This window comes from Camelus dromedarius, chromosome 2 (assembly GCF_036321535.1).
Source record: "Camelus dromedarius isolate mCamDro1 chromosome 2, mCamDro1.pat, whole genome shotgun sequence".
Lineage (NCBI taxonomy): Eukaryota > Metazoa > Chordata > Mammalia > Artiodactyla > Camelidae > Camelus > Camelus dromedarius.
Window position 1 is genome coordinate 48,870,267 of NC_087437.1, and position 21,147 is coordinate 48,891,413.

Genomic DNA, 21,147 nt, shown 5'->3' on the forward strand with positions numbered 1-21,147 from the left:
CAGAGCATCAGTTTCATATATTCTTACATAAATGCTTAAGAAGAGAAAAATAATGGAGACAGTAATGACAACTTTACAATGCAATGTTTGGATGATTAAAATAAATCTGGAGTTACTTTTCACTTAGAACTTATAAAGTATTAGGAATCTGTTTATCCTGCAATGAAATTCTGCTTTGACCAGCGGGTTGGTTATTAGACAGATACGGAAATAGGTTGACTCTGTTTTCCTTATCTATAAAAAGATTCTGCATTTGACTCTCCAAGAGCTCTAATAGTCCTGATATTTTCGTAATGCAAGTTATTGTCAACAAATGATCCAGCACTAAGACTCTAGTGTTAAGTGTACATCTTCCTCTTTTGCCTTTCTTCTATCTAGATTTACCTACAACTACAAAAGAAATAATCAAGTAAGGCATAAGATCTTGGGACCAAATTGGCCAGAAAAAAAAACTGCTACTATAAAGCTTTCTATCGTGTTTAGTTTTGGTATGTACAAACTATGGCATGCAGCTTTCTTGAGGAACACAAACTCAGCCTCCGGAAACCAGAGATGGACAACACAGGGAGGCACTTGAAGTTGAAGTGAAGATTGCTTTGTTTTTGGAGGCAAATCAAACTAGATGTACAGGGTGGGTCTGTCACTTACTAGTTGTGTGACTTTGGAAAAGTTATTTATGACTGAGTTTTCTCATTTGTGAAACAAGGGTAATGATTACTTTGCCAATTTTTTGTAAGGATAGAAATGTACATAGTGTGCTCTACACATAATTATCACTCAGTGTGTATCTGTAATTATTAAGAAGGAAGAGTGCAAATTGGCATGCAAAAGCCTTTCCAATTATCATGACACTTTGCCCATTTATGTGAGCCTGGTAATCCCTTCCCAGCCCACAAAGGGCATGCAAAGAACCCTTAAAAGCAATTTTTTTTTTTAAATGCCCATTGACTGATGAGTGAATAAGTAATCACTCCTTGTTTCTTCTAGCTTATGGTGACTGCCAGCATACCTTGACTTGTGACTGCACAACTTCAATCTTGAAGGAAGGTCAGTATCTTGAAATCTCTGTCTACTCTGTCTTCATGTTGCCTTTCTCTTTTGTATGTAAACTCTTCACTGCCTCCCTCTTAAAGGATACATATAGTTGCATTTAGGGTCCATGCCTGTAATTCAGTATAATCTCCCCATGTCAAGATCCTTAACTTAATCATAGATACAAATACTGTCCTATAAGCTAACATTCACAGGTTTCATGTTTTAAGACTTGGTATCTTTGGAGGCCATTATTTAGTCTACTATAGAGGATAAGAGAAAACAAAAGAGGGGACTAGCAGGGATAAAAGAACAAGAGAATGAGAAAATACTCAAGCTCATTTGCTCAATTTTTCCTCCCAAATTTGTCAATCAGGTAAGTCACTTCTTGGGGAGAAATAAGTGAGAGGTGAGAGGGAGCAGCGAGAAGTATGCTTGCATAGAGGCTTTCAAACACTTTTTGACTATGACTCTTAGTAAAAAATATATTTTACCTTGTGACCCTAAGGAATAAGTATATACTTGAATGCACACACACACACACACATGCACACACAAGTGCACATTGAATTTAATATGAACTTAAATTGAATTGAATGGAAATTAGTTTTTGAGACAATATTTATAGTTACTTCATGAGATACATGCTGGTCTTTTCTATTTCTTAAAAAAAAAAAAAAAAAGCCAGGAAACCCAGTAAGTTCACAACTGACTAAGTGTTCATAATCTGAAGTTTGGAAAGCATCACTCCATAAAAATCCACTCTTGGGAATATGATGCCAGGCAAATAAGAGCTGTTATTATTATTTTTTGTAAAAACTACATGCCAGGTATAGTGCTAAGTGCTTTATGTTGATTATTCGCTTTATTCCATGATAGCAATTTTTTTTATATTTTGCAGATGAGGATATTTTGATAAATATGTTTGTTTTCCCCTCCAGATCCTTTCTCTGCTGTTTTCCATTCTACTCTGTGTTCCAGAGGAGCACAGGCAGCTAGGAGGCTGACCTCAGTGGACTCCATCAGTGGGATCCCTTGTCTTCTGGCTTCGGGTTCAGTTATTTCTGGGATCGGAAGATCAGCAAGCAGGAGGAGAGGGAGTTCATCTTCATTTCTCCCATCTTCCTTTCTGGTGGTTGCTCCAGGCTGACTGAGTTTGTCCCCTGAAGAATACAGCTCCTGTTGCATGTGTGTGTTCAGGTAATTACTCCTATCCCTTGTTCTTTCGTGTCTAAGGGTGGTAATGACTCCATTGGTCCCTAGAAGCTGCACTAGACACTGCACACTTGACCATCAGTCTAATTTCCCATAATCCCATCCACACCTTTGTAAAGAGTCCTTAATTAAAATTTCCTCACTTATTCCATTGGGGTATGCCGTCTGTTTCCAGCATGGATGGTGATATAGGAGGTTACTGCAACAAGTAGGAGATGATGGTAGCAGTTGAAATGCAAAGAAGTGGCTGGACTCCTGCTTATATTTTGAAGGAAGAGAATTTGAAGGACATTGATAGAATTTGCTGATGGATGAGATGTAGTGTACGAGAGAAAGGATTCAGGAATTACTCCCAAGCAGTAGGCTTGAGAAGTTGGAAGGCTGGAGTTGCCACTTAATGGGACTGGAAAGACTTCAGGAAGAGCAAGCTGGGAGTGGGAGCTGTTGCTGTGTTAAGTTTGAAATATCAACTACATATTTAAGGATTTTCAAGTAGACATTTGAATATATGTCAGGTGTCGAGAGAGAGGTCTGAGAGTCATTGGCCCATAGATGGTCTTCAAGGCCTTGGGACAGATGAAATCATTCGCTGTACGAGTGGAGAGGGAAAGAAGTGGAATGAGGGCTGTGTTTTGGGATCGTTCATATTTGGAATTGGGGGATATGAGGAAAAGCCAGCAACTTAAAGTGAAAAGGGGTGACCAGAAACTAAGTGAGTGTGGTGTCCTAGAAGCCAAATGAGGAACGTATTCAATGGAGGAACTGTATACAATGCTGCTAAAAGAACAAGTGAGAATTGGCTACTGGAGATCATTGATGGTGTTTATGAGAAGAGTTTCTGCAACATGATGGGGACAAAAGTCTGATTGGAGTGAATTCAAAAGAGGACAGGAAGAGAAAGAGTGGAGATATGGATTATATAAGACATCTTTTCCAGAAAATTTTGCTGAAAAAGGAACTAGAGAACTAAGAGCATGCCCAGAGGGAGAATTAGAATGAGAGGTTTTTTTGTTTTTGTTTTCTTAAGATGGAAGAAATTAAAGCATGTTTATTTGCTATAGGAATGATCTTACAGAGGGAAAAATGGACAAAATTCATTGAATGACATAATTTAAGAATGAGAAGAAAATGTAGAGACCATTTCCCACCCCCATCAGCTTTGTTTTATGAATGAGGAAACTTGAGTCTCAGAATGGTTGATTTTTCTTAAGTCCTGACAGAGTCCAGTAATTGCTCACCCTATTGTCCATTTTCTAGATGTATATAATGTTAGGGTCGTGAGATGGTCACAGAATTGGCTTTCTCTATATTTCCTTGCCACTCTTTTTAGAAATTTGCTCACATCTGGGTTAATGGAGCTTAAGTTCCTGACTAGCAGCCTTCTGGCCCACAGAACCTTTTGTAGGCAGCTGCTCACACAGTGCTCTCTGTAAAACTGAACAGCACTTAATAAACATTTCATTCCCTTCCCTTGCCCTTCACTCCACCCCTTTTTATCCTCTTCCTTTCCTCCTGATCTTTAGTGATCCTGCCATGACCTGACAATCTGCCAGTGGGAATTCATCCTATTGTCCCCTGTTAGGATATGAATATTCTTGGTAAATGATCATACTGAGCTATGATCAACAGACTCCTTCATGAAGCGTTTTAAGAGATCTTCTTGGTGTTAATTAATAGGAAAAGAAATGCTCTAATCAGGGAGCAGAATGGAAGGAAGAAAGAAGAAGTGTAGAGCAAGAGAGATGGAAAATAGGCCTGGGTAAGAATATGAGGACCTCGGGCAGTGGGGAAACAGGGAGGATGCTGGAAGGCCAGGAGGGAAGGCTGAGGTTCAGCCCCCTTCCTTCCAGTTTGCCTCATCTGCATCCAAGTCAGGTGACCCCCACCCTGCCTTGTGGCTATTATAAAATAATTTATAACTATTTCTCCTGTGATTTTCTCTCCCCTTTCCTCAACTTGTTTTATTTTTCCCTCACTGCAACTGTTTTAGTCTGACTTCCTACTTTCCTTTCTACTTATAAGAACTGTTGTCCTTATAAATAAAGTCCAGAGTATGTGAGTGGAGGGCCAGTCAGAGAATGCAATGCATTTGACCAGACTGACAGCACCCAGGAGGCTTGTATTTCTGTGTAAAGGCTCTGCTGTCTTCTCAGGCTGTGAGGAAGGAAAACTGAGGCACTCAGGATTTCAGGGAAAGCTTGGAGATTGGTGTAGTCTAGAGGTCCTTTCCCAAATGGAGATTTCCCAACCAACCCTCCATTTCATTCCATTTTTGGACTTCTTTTTTCCATTGCCTTTCTCAGTCCTTTCTCCCCTTCCCTCACCAGAGTTCCACTCGTGTGCTGCAGCTTTATGCATTGAATAAATTGGGTCTTCCCTGCTGAGCTGTCAGTAAATGGAGCTGACCAACAGAATAGTCTGTGTAAGTGCATCTTGTGCCTGGGCCAGACAGACAAGTACAATTATTTGATTGCTGGAGACTGCTACTAAATGACGGTGAAATAGTAGGTCTGAGACTTGTTGGTGAATATTATTAATAATATAGTGTCATGCATTAATAACATAGTGTCATGTGAAACAAAGCTATGCTAGAGGGTCTGTCTGAAATCCCATTTTAAATCACTTCTTCAGGGAGCTAGCTGGTGGAGGAGACGAGAAGTAATAAAGCAAGGTGTCTTTAAGCAACCATTTGGGAGTTTCAGTCCAACATAAGCTGAAGTTGAGAGAATACGCATTGCCTTCATGAGTTTTTGGTGGCTAGAGTAAAGCATGGAGTTCATCTCTGGCTAACTGTGATAAAAATTACATGACTAGAGTGCTCTCCTATGAAAAATCTTCTTTCTCATCATTAAAACCCTTGAAGAGAGCCCATTGCCAAAACTTCATGAAATTCTTTCTGGCAACTGTGAGGTCCTTCATAGTCAACTTCCTTAGTTCATCTATCACAGGTAACTCTTCCAGACCCCTCCACTTCTCCCTTCATAAAACCTCATAGTCCTGCCAGATGGGATGTGTCACCATTATTCTCCAGATGTGTCCTGAAGTCTACTGCCCCTGGGCTTGAGTAAAAGTAATTCCTTCCATTCCAAGTACCCTTCCCCCATCCCAGCTCTGTCCATCAGTTAAAGGCCCAGATCTAATGTGTCTTCTGTGAAGCCTTCTTTGTTCATTCATCTGGAATAGGTGTCCACAAACTTTTTATATGAAGTAACAGATAGGAAAAATTTAGACTTTGCCTCATGCAGTCTCTGTATTCTTATTTTATCAAACTGTAAAAACTATTCTTAGCCTGTGGTCCATTCAAAAACAGACCACAGGATGAATTCCGCTAATGAACCATAGTTAGCTAATCCATGGTCTAAACTGATCTCTCCTTTCTCTGGACTCCTATACAAATTTGGTCCTATTATATGTGCCACACAGCATATCTAATCTTGTATAGAAATTGTTGGTATACAAGTGTTTTCTCTATTGGACTGAAGAGAGTAGAAATCATGTCTTGTATACTTTATTTACTCCCTCCATCTGTTATGGCATGTGAACACAGAAAGTGCTCAAAAGATATTTTTAAAATGAATGAGTGAGTTACTTATAATAGCTTCCAGCAGGAACATCATTTATTTCCCAACTCTTCTAAGCCTTTGATTTTCTGACAGGCAGGTCTTATACCTCTACGCTGACCCTGGACCCCTTAATAAGGCCATGAGCACCATAAATGCAACTGGTAATTAGACATAGAATATTATTTTCATTTATTAAATATCATTCATTGAAAACTTATTATGTGCAAATCTCTGAGAAAACATCAATGAACAAGACAGACAGAAACCTCAGCTCCTTTTGCGCTTTGCAGTCTAGGCTGGGAAGCATGATCTTAATATGAGCTCTCCTCCTGATATGTCTCAACTTCACTGTCCTGTTTTTTCGGATCATTGACTTAATATATTTGCCACTTGGTTTACCACAGTGCAAGAAATAATAAAACTGTAATAATAAGAGCTTACATTTATGTATACCTTAGATAGTCATATATATCATTTTTAATATGTACAATCGCATAATGAATTTAAGGAAGCAAATAACTACATTTACTTATTTTGTTGTCAATCTGGATAAACTGTGGATCACAGTTGTCACTTAACCAGATCACAGGAGATAAACTAGACAACTAGAGGCAATGTCTTAATCACAAGCTAAGTTAAGCAACATCATTTAGAATCGGCATATCGTGCTTAGTAATTGGTGATGGTTTAAAAAATAACTTACTTAGTAAGCAAAGGTGTGGAGATTTGATTTAAAGTCTGTTTGATTCCTAAGCCTCAATGTAATCAAAATATTATTGGATCATGTTGAGTTCTATTCTGAGCACAGGTTTGCATTGCAATGAATGGCAGTGAAGCAAAAAATAAAAATAAGAAAGAAAAACAACTACAAATTCAATTAGTTGGAAGAGATTAAGATATTTTATGGCAGTCTCTAAAGAGAATCTCAAAAAAGGGACTAAGTTTTCAGCAGTCAGAAGAATTTCCTTAAGATCCTCTTTCCTTACTGTATCTTTCTTACTGTCTTCCTCACACAAAGTCCATTGCCAGATAAAACTCTTGACTCTCCTAATTCTCCCCCAGTGCTGTTTGCTCAGCTCTTTCTTCTCCTGCTACCACTCCTCAATCAATTTGATTTCCTTTGTCCCGTTACTCTCTGCCCATTCAATGTTTTCCCATTCTTTTATATTTTCTCCCTTTCTGCGATGCACACTATGGTAGGTAGATTCTAAGGTGGCCCCCAAGATTCCCAGCCACTGGCATACATCCCCTGTATGATTCTGTCCTCTTGGGTGTGGGCTGGACCTGTGAATATGGTAGGAACATGGCCTCCTTGGGTGATTTCCTCAAAATAAAAAAGGTGTTGAGATAGTCACTGTGCTTACACTACTTTATGTAAGACACTATCCTAGCAGACTGGAGTGAGATTCTCCTGCTTGCTTTGAAGAAGTAAGCTATCATGGTTTAAAAGGTCTTGTGGCTAGGACCTGAAGGTGGCCTCTAGAAACAGAGATCAACCTCTAGGAGCTGATAGCAGTAAGAAAATGGGGCTTTGGTTCTCTGACTGCAAAAACTGAATTCCGCCAACAACTTCAGTGAGCTTGGAAGAGGCCCAAGCCTCAGGTGAGGTTGCAGCCCTAGGCTGACACCTTGATTTCAGCCTGGTGAGCCCCTGAGCAGAGAACTTAACTACAGTGTGCTTAGACCTCTGACCTAGTGAGGTAATATATGTTATTGTAAGCCAGTACATTTGTGGTAATTTATTACACAGCAATAGAAAATGAATACATGTACATTAATTTGGTTTGTGTGATAAGGCCCAGAAATATCAGGGAAAAGGGAAAGGAGTGTATTCATATTTTTGTTTTATACATTTATATTTTCTTATTTGTTACACCATTGTTCCAATGGTTTTAATCTGTTTTCCCCACTATATTACACAAACAATACACCTGAAGAACATGTTATCTTTCTATCACAATAGTGGCTCCCTATATCTGTAAATATAGGATATTTACATCCAAGGGTGGGTCTAAGGCACGTATGGTTTGTCAGAGTCCCCTGGTGGCTGGGATATGCTTTTGGTTGAGAACTACTGTACTATAATATTTCAGGGACTACTAAAACTGGGCCTGCCAGCCATCTCTGGACTAGATCATACATTGACTTTATTTGATTTCAATGAGCTGGAAATTTTAAGTCATTAAAGTCAGAGACCAGTCAGAAAGTTTTCACATGTCCCCTCTTCCTGATAAAACTAAGTGCTAGACATTACCTAGATATAACCTGCCCTTTTCCTGCCCTCTACCTAAAAATGGGATTCTTCAATCATCAAAGCAGTTCTGGGCTTCCAACAAAGTTGTTATTGCTCTCTTAGTAATTATAGGAGCCTGGTAAGGGGGATACCTGCAGGTGCCTACAGACCCAATCATCTGTTATTTGAGGGAGGTGTTGGTGGAGGAGCTTATGGCTCCTTTCATTAAATTTTCTCAGGGGAAAAACTGTAGACTAAGGTGACATCTAACATAACTCCTCTTTCTTGTTGTGTGTTTCTCCCTTCTTTTCTGTCAATGTTCATGTGGAGAATTACATTAATTTCTTAATGTTAAGACAATTTTGCATTCCTCAACTGGATTGTGATATATGAATTCTTTTTCTGTATTGCTGGGTTTGGTTTGCTAATATTTTATTTAGGGTTTGTACCTATGTTCACTCAAAACATTGGCCTATAATTTGCCTTTCTTATAATGTCATTCCAGGTAGTGATGTCAAAGTTCTACTGACCTCACAAAATGAATTGGGATGGGTGGTAGACTAGAAAAATGGCCCCCTAAATGCCATTCATAACCTAATCCTTGGAATCTATTAATATTACCTTATTTGGGAAAAAAAGTCTTTGCAGATATGAAGTTAAGGATCTTGTGGGGAGATTCTCCAGGTGGGCCCTAGATGCTACTAAATGTGTCTTTATAAGAGAGGGGCAGAGAGAGATTACACACAGTAGACAATGCAGTGTAGGATGGAGGCAGGGATTGGATAAGCCAAGGGATGTCGGCAGCTCCCAGAAGCTGGACTAGGCAAAGAACGAATTCTCTCCTAGAAGCTCCAGAGGGCGTGTGGCCCTGCTGACACCTTGACTTTGGCCCAGTGAAACTGATGTTAAACTTCTGCCTCCAGAACTGTGAGAGAATAAGTTTCTGTTGTTTTAGGCCAGTTTGTGATAACTTGTCAAAGCAGCCATAGGAAACATATATGCAGTGTTCCTTACCATTATTTTTTTGAATTCTCTGGAAGAATATGAAAAAGTGATATAATTTCTTCTTAAAATGTTTGGTAGAAGTCACCAGTAAATACTTCTGAACTGAGGTTTTCTTTTTTGGAGTTTTTAATTATAGATTTATTTCGTTTTATAGTTACAGAAATGTCGATATTTTCTGTTTTTTCTTGGTAAGTTATATATTGTTTAGGATTTTTGCCCTTTAAATTTCCAAATTTAAAGGCATAAAGTTATTTAAAATATCCTGTTAATATCTTTGTAAGGTCTGAATTATCTATAATGATGTCTTCTTGGGATAGCTATGCTTCTTTCTTATTTCTTGATCAGTTTCAGTAGACATTTATCAATTGAAAAAGTTTTATAGAGAACCCAAATCTGACTTTATCATCACTACTATATATTTAGTTTTGATTTATTAATTTCTGCTCATATTTTTACTATTTCCTTTCTTTTACTTAATTTCAGTGTATTTTGCTCTTCATATTCTGACTTCTTGTTATGTTTGTTTAAATGATTAATTTTCCACCTTTCCTCTTTTTTAATACATGCATTTAGGACTATAAATTCCCCTCTAAGCATTGCTTTAGCTATAAGCCACAAATTTAGATAGGTGGTATTTTTATTATCATTCATTTCCAAAGTTTTCCTAATTTCTATTGAGATTTTTGTCTTCTTTGACCCATTGGTTTTATAGAAGTGAATTAATTCATTCTCAAATGTATGGAGTCTTTAAGTTACTTTTTAAAAAAATTGACTTCTTGCTTAATTACAGTGTGTCAGAAAATATTCTATATTATTTGATTTGAATGAAATTTCCTGAGACTTGCTTTATGGCTTAGGTTATGGTCACTTTTAATAACTATTTCATGTATATTTGAGAGAGATACATATTCTGCCATTGTTCAATATATATCATTAGTTTGTTTGCTGATAACGGTCAAATCTTCTGTATCTTATTATTTGTCTGTTTGTTCTATCGCATTCTGGAAGATATTTGTGTGTTAAATATTCTACATAATTGTGGATTTCTCCATTTCAGCTTTTAGTTTTTTGATTTTTGTTTTATGTATTTGGAGGGTGTGATAGCATGCATAGAAGTTCAGAATAGTTATATCTTCCTGTTGGATTGACTTTTTATCCTTATGAAATCCATTTTTTATCTCCAGTAATATTTCTTGCCTTAAAGTTTTATTTTCTGATCTTAGTAAATCTATATCAATTTTCTTTTGGTTAGCCTTTGCATGCTGTATCTTTTCATATTTTACTTTCAACCCTATTTCTTCTTTCTTTTTTCTTCCAGTTTTACTGAGATATAATTGACATAAAGCATTGTATAAGTTTAAGGTGTACAGCATGATGATTTGATTTATATACTTCATGAATGATTACCACAATAAGTTTAGTGAACATCCGTCATCTAATATAGATAAAAAGTAAAAGAAAGGGGAAAACATTTTTTTTCATTGTGATGAGAACTCTTAGGATTTACTCTCTTAACAACTTTCATACATATCATAACAGCAGTTCTAATTATATTTATCATGTTGTATAATATATCCCTAGTACTTACTTAACTTGTTACTGGAAGTTTGTACCGTTTGACTACATTCATCCAGTTCCCATCCTTCCACTCCTACCTCTGGAACCTTTCGATCTGATGTCTTTTTCTATGAATTTGTTTGTTTTTGAAGTATAATTGACATGCAACACTATGTTAGTTCCTTGTGTACAACATAGTGGTTTAATATATCTATATATTACACAATGATCACCACAATAAGTCTAACCATATCTGTCACCATACCAAGATATTACATTATTATTGACTTAATTCCACACACTGTACATTTCATACCCTGACTCATAAGTTGGCATTCAAAGTACCTCTTAATCTCCTTCACCTTTCTCTTCTCCCTGTTTCTTTATAAACTGTACTGTTGTAAGCAACATATAATTGAGAATTTAAAAAATTCCAGTCTGATCATCTTAGTTCATTTAATTTGTCTATTTAATTTATATTTAATATAATTAATTTTATTTATTTGTTTTCTACTTGACCCTCCTATTCTGTGTTCTCTTTGTCCTCCTTCCTTGTCTTCTTTTGGATCAGTTAAGTGTTTCATTTTGTTTTTAAAATTCCATTTCCGTTCCTCTATTAATTGTTGGTTACACATTCTTTTACTATTCTTCTGGTGGCTATTCTGATGGTACAGCATGAATCTTTTACTTACTAAAATCTAATATAAAGTAATACTTTTGCCACTTCCTAAAAATCTTTTTCCTTTTCTGCCTTTTATGTTATTGTTGTCATGTATTTTAATTATACATATATTTCAAATACCAGAAACTTTGTTTTTATTTTATGCAATGTTTATTAAGATTTACCTAGATATTTATCTTTCTATTATTATTTATTCTTTTTATTTTTCTTTTCTTCATTTCCATGCCTCTGTCTGTGGTCAGATTCCCCTCACCTGAAGAAACACTTTTAGTATTTCTTTTATTGTGGTCTGTTGGGGACCTACAGTTTTTGCTTGCTTGGAAATATCTTTATTTTGTTTTACTTATTAAAGGATATATTCACTATATATACAGCTGTAGATTAATAGCTAATTCCTTTTATCACTTCAGATAAAACATTTCAATGTGTCTGGCTCTCATATTCTGGTGAGAAGTAAGATCTCAGTCTAATTTTGCACATTTGTCATTTTTCGTTGGGTGCTTTTAAGCTTTTTTTTATCTTTATCTTTGTTTTTCAGCAATTTTAATGTAATGTACCTATATGTGGATTTTTAAAAATTTCTACTTCATGGGGACAGTTTTTCTTCGTAAACCTGTGGATTTTTTTTCATTTTGACAAATTCTCCATTATATTTCTTCAAGTATTGTTTTTAACCCATTTTCTCTTTTCTCTCTTTCTGAAACCTCAATTAGATGCATGAGAAAACGTCTTACTATATATCCGCTTTTTTTCACTCTGAATTAGTTATCTGTCTGAGTAACAAATTACCTCAAAATTTATGGCATAAAATAAACATTAGCTATCTCACATTTTTTCTAGATCAGGAATTAAGGAGCAAGCATCATTCTGCCCTAAGCTCCCTCATGAGGTTGCAGTTGAGATTTTGGCCGGAGCTGTAGTCATCTAAAGGTTTGAAGGGGGCTGAAGGGAACTTTTTGAGATGGTTCACTCACATGCCTGTTGAAAGGAGGCCTCATTTCCTCACTATGTGGATTGTTCAAAAAGGCTGCTTGAGTGTCTCATGATATGGTATCTGACTTTCCCCAGATTAAGTGAAAAAGGAGACAGAATGCAAGGAAGAGACAGTGCCTTCTGTGACCTAGTCTTGGAAGTCATAAAGTGTTAATTTTACTGTATTGTATTTGCTAGAAGTTGAGTTAGTAAGTCCAACTCACGCAAAGGGAGAGGAACTAGGTTCTACTTTTTGAGAGGACAAGTATTAAATAATTTTTGGATATATTTTAAAACCACCATACTTTGAATTCTGTTTTGTCCATCCTTTTCTATTTTTGTGCTTTACTCTTTTAAAAAAATTTTGTAATAATTTTATTTATTTGTTTTCAGTTTTATTAGGTAGAATTGTTAGAATTTGACTGAAGATACACAATATACTACATGTAAATACATATATACAATATTCTGCACATTAAAAATTTTTACATATGTGTACTGCTCATTGTTTCTAAGAACAGTTTAGAGCTTTAGCTTTTTAAAGTTACATAGTTATCAAAAGAATAAAGCCAACCACAAAATAAGAATCAACAGAATGCAGTAATCCAATCATAAAGGACAATCATATGTGCTCACACATATTCAAGAAATCAGTCATCTAAGTTATAAATAATAACTAGTTCATTTGTGTCCGTTTTTTTATGTGTGTTTCTTTTTGGGGGGAGGAAGTAATTATGCTTATTTATTTATTTTAATGGAGGTACTGGGAATTGAACCTAGGACCTTATGCATGCTAGGCATGTGCTCTACCACTGAGCTGTACCCTCCCCCTATATGTGTCCATTTTTTTAGATTCCACATGTAAGTGATATCACATGGCATTTTTCTTTCTCTTTCTAGCTTACTTCACTTAGAATGATAATCTCCAGCTCCATCTATGTTGCTGCAAATGGCATTATTTTATTCTTTTTTATGGCTGAGTAGTATTCCATTATATATATATATATATATATATTTATATATTTATATATTTATATATTTATATATATATCTCCTCAATGCATTGTTGGAGTCAATTTGCTAGTATTTTGTTGAGGATTTTTGCATCTATATTCATAAGTGATATTGGCCTGTAATTTTCTTTTTTTATGGTATCTTTGGCTTTGATATCAATGATGGCCTCCTAGAATGAGTTTGGAAGTATTTCTTCTTCTGCAATTTTTTGAAATAGTTTTAGAAGGATAGATGTTAACTCTTCTCTAAAAGTTTGGTAGAATTTGCCTGTGAAGCCATCTGGTCCTGGACTTTTGTTTGTTGAGAGTTTTGAAGTTATTGATTCAATTTCAGTACTGGTAATTGGTCTGTTCATACTGTCTATTTTATCCTGGTTCAGCCTTGGCAAATTGTACCTTTCTAAGAAATTGTCCATTTCTTCTATGTTGTCCTTTTTGTTGGCATATAGTTGCTCATAGTAGCCTCTTATGATCCCTTGTACTTCTATGGTGTTGGTTGTAGCTTCTCCTTTTTCATTTTTGATTTTGTTAATTTGGGCCCTCTCCCTCTTGTTCTTGGTAAATCTGACGAAAGGTTTATCAATTTTGTTTATCTTTTCAAAGAAACAGCTTCATTTTCATTGATCTTTTCTATTGATTTTTTTAGTCTCTATTTCATTTATTTCTGCTCTAATCTTTATGATTTCTTTTCTTCTGACTTTGGGTTTTGTTTATTCTTCTTTCTCTAGCTGCTTTAGTGTAAGTTTAGGTTGTTTAGTTGAGATTTTTCTTGTTTCCTGAGGTAGGCTTGTATTGCCATAAACTTCCCTCTGAGAACTGCTTTTGCTGCTTCCCAGAGGTTTTGGATCATTGTGTTTTCCTTGTCACTTGTGTCAAAGTATTTTTTGATTTCCTCTTTGCTTTCGTCAGTGACCCATTGGTTGTTTAGTAGTATATTGTTTAGCCTCTACATGTTTGCAGTTTTTGCAGTTATTTTCTTGTAGTTGATTTCTAACCTTATAGCATTGTGGTAGGAAAAGATGCTTGATACAATTTCAGTTTTCTTAAATTTGCTGAGGCTAGCTTTGTGGGCCAGCATGTGGTCAATTCTGGAGAATATTCCATGTGCACTCGAGAAGAGTGTGTATTCTGTTGCTTTTGGATGGAATGCTCTATAGATATCAGTTGAGTCCATATGGTCTAATGTGTTATTTAGGACCTGTATTTCCTTACTGATTTTCTGTCTGGGTGATCCATTGATGTAAGAGGGGTATTAAGCTCCTCTACTATTGTTGTGTTATTGTCAATTTCTCCTTTTATGTCTATTAACAATTGCCTTATATATTGAGGTACTCCTGTGTTGGATGCATATATATTTACAATTGTTGTGTCCTCTACTTAGATTGATCCCTTAAGCATTATGTAGTGTCTTCCTTTGTCTCTTGTAACAGTCTTTACTTTTAAATTTATTTTGTCTGATATAAGTATTGCTACTTCAGCTTTCTTTTGGTTTGCATGGAATATCTTTTTCCATTCCCTCACTTTCAGCCTGTATCTCTAGCTCTGAAGTGGGTCTCTTGTAGACAGCATATATATGGGACTTGTTTTTATATCCATTCAGCCAGTCTATATGTTTTGGTTGGAACATTTAATCTATTTATATTTAAGGTAAGTATTGATACATGTGTTCTTATTGCCATTTTGTTAATTGTTTTGGGTTTGCTTTTGCGGGTCTTTTTTTTTTTCTTCTCTTTCTTCTTCTTTATTCTCTTTTCTTGTGATTTGATGACTAGAGAAGTTACTTTAAGATTTGTTGTAAAGCTGGTTTGGTGGTGCTGAATTCTTTTATCTTTTGTTTATCTGTAAAGCTTTGGATTTCTCCATCAAATCTGAATGAGAACCTTGCTGGATAGGATATTCTTGGTTGCATGATTTTCCCTTTTATCACTTTAAATATATCGTGCTACTCCCTTCAGCAGAGTTTCTGCTGAAAAATCAGCTGATAACCTTATGGGAGTTCCCTTGTATGTTATGTGTTGCCTTTCTCTTGCTGATTTTAATATTCTCTCCTTATCCTTAATTTTTGTCAATTTGATTACTGTGTGCCTGGGTGTGTTCCTCATTGGAACTCTCTGTGCTTCTTGGATTTGGATGACTGTTTCCTTTTGTGAGTTAGGAAAGTTTTTGGTTATTATCTCTTCAAAAATTTTCTTAGGTCCTTTCCCTCTCTTTTCTCTCTCTCTTCTCTTTCTGGATCCCTATAATGTGAATATCAATGCATTTCATCTTGTCCCAGAGTTAATTTGTGCTTTACTTTTAAAGTTTTTTTTCTTGACCTGTCTTTCAGTTTACAGAGTCTCTTTTTTTAGCTGAATTTTATGTGCTATTAAACACATCGATTGAGTTCTTAATTTTGGTTCTTTTTCAAATCTAGAATTTCTATTTGGCTGTTTATACATTTTCTAGTCACTGTATATAGTTTCTAGCTCACTGACAAAATTTTCAGTCTTTTCAGTGAAAAACGTGGATATGAACTATTTTTATGTTAATATCTGAGCAGTTAAATATTTGGAGCTTTAATGGCTCTGTTTCTATTGTTTGTTGTTTACACTTATTCTTGTTCATATTGTCTTGCCTTCTGTTACATCTTCTTCTACTTGATTTTCTATGGACATTTTATTTAAAAAACTATTTGTAGAAGTTGTTTGAGAACTTGAAGGATGTTACCTTCTTCCAGAGTAGATTTTTTTCTCTTCTTTCAAGTGTCTGCAAGCACTGAACTTTGGAATCACATGAATCCAGCTTCAGAGACTGATATTTTCTGGACCACTCAAATTAGTTGAAGCTGAGAGATTTCATTCTGGTTCTCGTAACTCACAGGGTACAGCTCTTTGGGTGTACTAGTGTAAAGGTGGAGGGTTTACCACAGCCCTTATCATTGGGAGGTCTGGACTCTATTTTGTCATTTTTGCTGCATTAGCCTATAAAAAATGTTCTTTTTAGTATCTCAGTTGCCTCGCCCCAAATTGGCAAATGCTGTCAGGGCAAAAGAAGCTAATGTTTGGCTAACCTCTTAGATTTCTGACTTCTCCAATATCTCAGACAACTTATTCTTTCATCTTGTTAGTTCTCTAACCCATTCAGGTCAATGTTTTATATATTATCCGTCCTTTCCTGTTTTCCTTTGTTGGTAGGATGATCTGAATTACTTAATCATGACTGAAATTCAAAGTCTCCCTGTTCTCTATAGCAATATAAAAAAAGATTTGAGAAAAATGAACAAAGCCGGAGGAATCACATGCCCTGATGTCAAACTATACTACAAAGCCATATTAATACAAACAGCATGGTACTGGCAGAAAAACAGATACATAAATCAATGAAACAGAATTGAGAGCCCAGAAATAAAGCCACACATATATGGACAATTAATATATGACAAAAGAGCAAAGAACATACAATGGAGAAAGGACAGTCTCTTCAATAAGCAGTATTGGGAACACTGGACAGCCACATGCAAAACAAGAAAGAAAGAAAGAAACTAGAACACTGTCTTGCATCATACAGAAATATCAACTCAAATGGATTAAAGATGTGAATGTAAGACCTCAAACCATATAACTCCTAGAAGAAAACATAGGCAATATACTATATGACATTGGCCTTAGCAACATATACCTAAATATGTCTCTTCAGGCAAGGGAAACAAGAGCAAAAATAAACAAATGGGACTGCACCAAACTAAAAAGCTTCTGCACAGGAAAGGAAACCATCAACAAAACAAAAAGGCAACCTACCATATGGAAGAAGATATTTGCGAACCATATATCCGATAAGACGTTAATATCCAAAATATATAAAGAACTCATACAACTGAACAAAAAACAAACAATGTGACTTAAAAAATGGGCAGAGTTACTGAACAGACAGTTTTCTAAAGAAGACATACAGATGGCCAACAAGCACATGAAAAGATGTTCAGCATCACTAATTGTTAGGAAAATGCAAATCAAAACAATTAAATATCACCTGATACCTCCTTGGATAGTTATTGTCAAAAAGACAAGCTATAACAACTGTTGGTAAGGATGAGGAGAAAAGAGAACCTTTATACACTGTTGGTGAGAATATAAATTGGTACAGCCACTATGGAAAACAATACGGAGATTCCTCAAAAAGTTAAGACTAGAAATACGATATGATCCAGCCATCCCACTTCTGGGTATTTATCTAAAGAATACAAAACACTAACTTGAAAATATATATGCATCCCTATGTTTATAGCAGTATTATTTACAATAGCCAAGGTATAGACACAGTCTAAGTGTCCATCAACAGATGAATGATGAATGGATAAAGAAGATGTGGTATATACATACACGTGTATATATATATCCACATACACAAAGTGGAATATTACTCAGCCATAAAGAGATAAAATCTTGCCATTTGCAACAACATGAATGGATTTTGAAGGTATTATGCTAAGTGAAATAAATCAGACCAAGAAAGACAAATACCATGATTTTGCTTATATGTAGAATATAAAAACAAACAAACAAAAAAATAAATGAATAAACTGAACAAAAACAAACATGTAGATGCTGAAAAGAGAGCAGTGGTTTCCTGAGGGAATGGGGTGGGATGGGGAAGGTGAAATGGCTAAAGGGAATCAACTATATGGTGATGAATGGAAACTAAATTTTTGGTGGTGAACATACTGTAGGGTGTACAGAAGTAGAAATATGTTGTACATATGAAACTTATATAATGTTATAAACTAGTATTTCTTTGATAAGGACAAATATAAAACAAAAAACAAAAATAGCAAGATCTGATTACAAACAAAATCTTTTAACAAAGAACATGCAGAAATTACATGTTCTTTTCCTTTGTTACAAAAAATCACTCATCTTCTGGGAATAGACATAGAAAACCTTGCCTACCTTAACTAAAAGCACAAATAATTATCATCCCACTTACGTCCAGTGAGGAGGAATATTAGTTGCATGGTAGTGAGAGATCTCTGGCCTCATGGATATAATTTTCCTTGGGAACTCTTATAATATATATTATAAATGGACTGGACAAGCTTATGTGGCATTTTGAATGTAATTGATAGGGAGGGAGAAGAGTGAGAGAAGAGAAAAGGGGGGTGGCGGGGGAGAAACAGATTCAGAGAGAGACAGAGGAGAAAACAAGAACAAACTAGTTTGGTTGTGATCTTACTGACTGCAAGCCTAAACAGATTTATACGCAGACCTTTTGGGATGAACTGTCGCAGGGATTAACTGCATAGAGTTGTGGCTAGATGTGAAGAGAGCTTGGTATTCTGCATTTGTGTCTGAGCCCTTAAGGGAGAGGAACTTCAGGCAGAAGCTAAAGGAGTTACTTGAATGATGGCCTTGTTGAAATGAGGGTACTGGCAAAGCTGTTTTAATTCCCAGTGACAAGTGAGACACAGAAAGTGTTCACGAGGTTTTGATGCTGGGAACTCTGTGGGAATGAAGTGCCATTTCAGTAATTTGGTGCTGTGACAATGAGATACCTAGTGAGAGCTCAGTAGGCAACTGCAATTGTGGTATGGTTAGAATTTAGAATGGAAAATTCAAATTTGGCAATCATTAGCCTACAGGTGAGATGGACCCCCTGAGAAACAAAGATATTGTTAAAAATAGTGATTCTGTATAAGCTATAAAAATTCTATTATTTTAAAAACAGAATTTAACTCTTTTAATTAGTTAATCTAGAGAATTGTAAGAATAGTGTTCCTAATTTTGGAACATCTCTGGGTAATATTTACTTAATCATGACATACTATATTTTAAATCAACTTTTGAATTCAAATTTGATAATATATTGTTTTGTATCGGGAAGTTTTTAAATCTTCTTATGCATTTTGTAAAATTTAAATAACGTGGTAATTAACTCTTACTTGAAGAGTTAATAGAATTAACAAATAAATCTGTCTGGGCTTGGCTTTTCCCCCCTTTTTCCTTTTGTTTTTAAAATTCCCTTCCTTCCTTCCTTCTTTCTTTTTGTGAAAAGCGGAGATGCGTGTCTCACCTGGGGTACCAAAAAATAAAAAAGAAAAGAAAAGTGGAGATGTAGACCCTTGATTGCCACTTCAATTTATTCTATTCAATTTGTTTACTTCTTTTTGAGTAACTTTTGTTAATTTTCCTTTTAAAAGAAATAAAGCATAAAATTTGGATGTTTTTAATATCTTAGTTTAGAGTTGACTATAACAGCAGTCTTTAGGCTGCATGTATCTCTAAGGATATATGACAACTTTCCTAAGGGTTTGTAGGCTATGATTGTTTTATGAGAATGCAAGAATAGCATAGCTTTTATCCACTCCAAATCTTATCAGCATATGCTGCTCCAAAGTGTCAAAATCCCAGTATATTCAAAAGACGTTTGAAATATTTGGCTCAGCAAAACATACTTTAATGAAAGCTTACTTTAAAATTTTTCTTTGGCTCTCTGAATTCTCTCTTTCCTACAGGGACGATTTCTGTCTGTACTTTCCATGATTTTTCTCTTTCAAGCTGTAGCTTTTTCTCAAATATCTGATAATTTTTGCCTGCCTATTCATGGTTGAAAACAAAGAAAAATGAAGGCTGACTGGAAGCTCAGTGTGAGGGGACCAAATATTGTGTTGGAGTTCTCCAAATACCAGGATTGAGAAGATATCACTATGGGATGCTATCATCCACACTAGTAGCCCTGGTTTTCCCCAAATGGTCATTTAGTTTCTTGAGAATGATTTTGGTTATGGAATGGTGGCACTGGTCATGAGGTTTAGACTTTCAATGAATCCTATGAATCTCCTTGAGTTTAGTCCCACTCTCACTTCCTCACTCAATTGTATCTGCTGTTTCGATGTCCACGTCTCTTCAGAATTCTTTTTGTTTATTTTGAAGTAGTTTTTTGGGTAACTTTGGTAGCTAAAGCTGTTCAATTTATTTTTAATTTATACACAATCGCAGTAGTTTCATTTATCTTACTGTAAATTCATAGATTATAAAATCAATGACTTAGAAATGAGGAGTGACACCTCTGCAGGCAAATGTATTGATAAGACTGATGAGTGACAACTGATAAACTTGTTATAAAGAAATAAAACAAAAAAACCTATTAAATTCAAGAACAAGAACTCAAAGCAAACTGTCCAAGCCTAACATGTAGAAGAAATAAAGTTGTACATTGCACAGAAGACTCCGAGAGTTTCACCATTGTACACCATTGGGTTTCCTGTAAATGGCTGATCAGCACCTGGGGAGAAAACATGCAGGTTCCCTGGTCCCACCTCACACTTCCTGAATCAGCAGACTGTTTTGACTTAGAAGAAATGCTAAAAGGAGTTCTTCAAGTTGAAATGAAAAGACACTAATTAACATGACAATATATGAAAGTATAAAACACATTGATGAGGGGGGAGGTTAATAGCTCAGGGGTAGAGAGCATACTTAGCATGGCCAAAGTCCTGGATTCAATTCCCAGTACCTCCATTAAAAAAATAATAAAACACATTGATAAAGGTAAGTAGACTGTCAAATTCACAATATTTTAATATCATAATCATAGTGTATAAATCACTTTAGTATAAAGGTCAAAAGACAAAAGTATGAAAAATAACTATAGCTACAATAATTTTAATGGGTACATAACTTTAAAAGATGTAAAGTATGAAATCAAAAACATAAAATGGGGGGAGCTAAAAGGGTATAGTTTTTGATGTGACTGAAATTAGGTTCTTATCAGCTTAAAATAGACTGTTATAAGATTTTTTTTTGTTAAGTCTCATGGTAACCACAAAGCAAAAAAATAGAGTAGATACACAAAACAGAAAGAGAAAGGAATCAAAGAATATCATTATGAAAAATCATCAAA

The 21,147-nt window shown here is 35.5% G+C and overlaps 1 protein-coding gene across 1 annotated transcript in view; it reads left to right on the forward strand.

Annotated features, from left to right (window-relative positions):
* Positions 1-986: 986 nt before the first annotated feature.
* The window catches only part of SOX2 (SRY-box transcription factor 2), a 627,102-nt gene continuing 606,941 nt past the window's right edge, over positions 987-21,147 (forward strand). The window contains exons 1-2 of the mRNA XM_064493127.1: positions 987-1,047; positions 1,974-2,220. The gene's annotated coding sequence lies outside the window, so the exon portion shown is untranslated. The remainder of the gene's footprint in view (positions 1,048-1,973; positions 2,221-21,147) is intronic.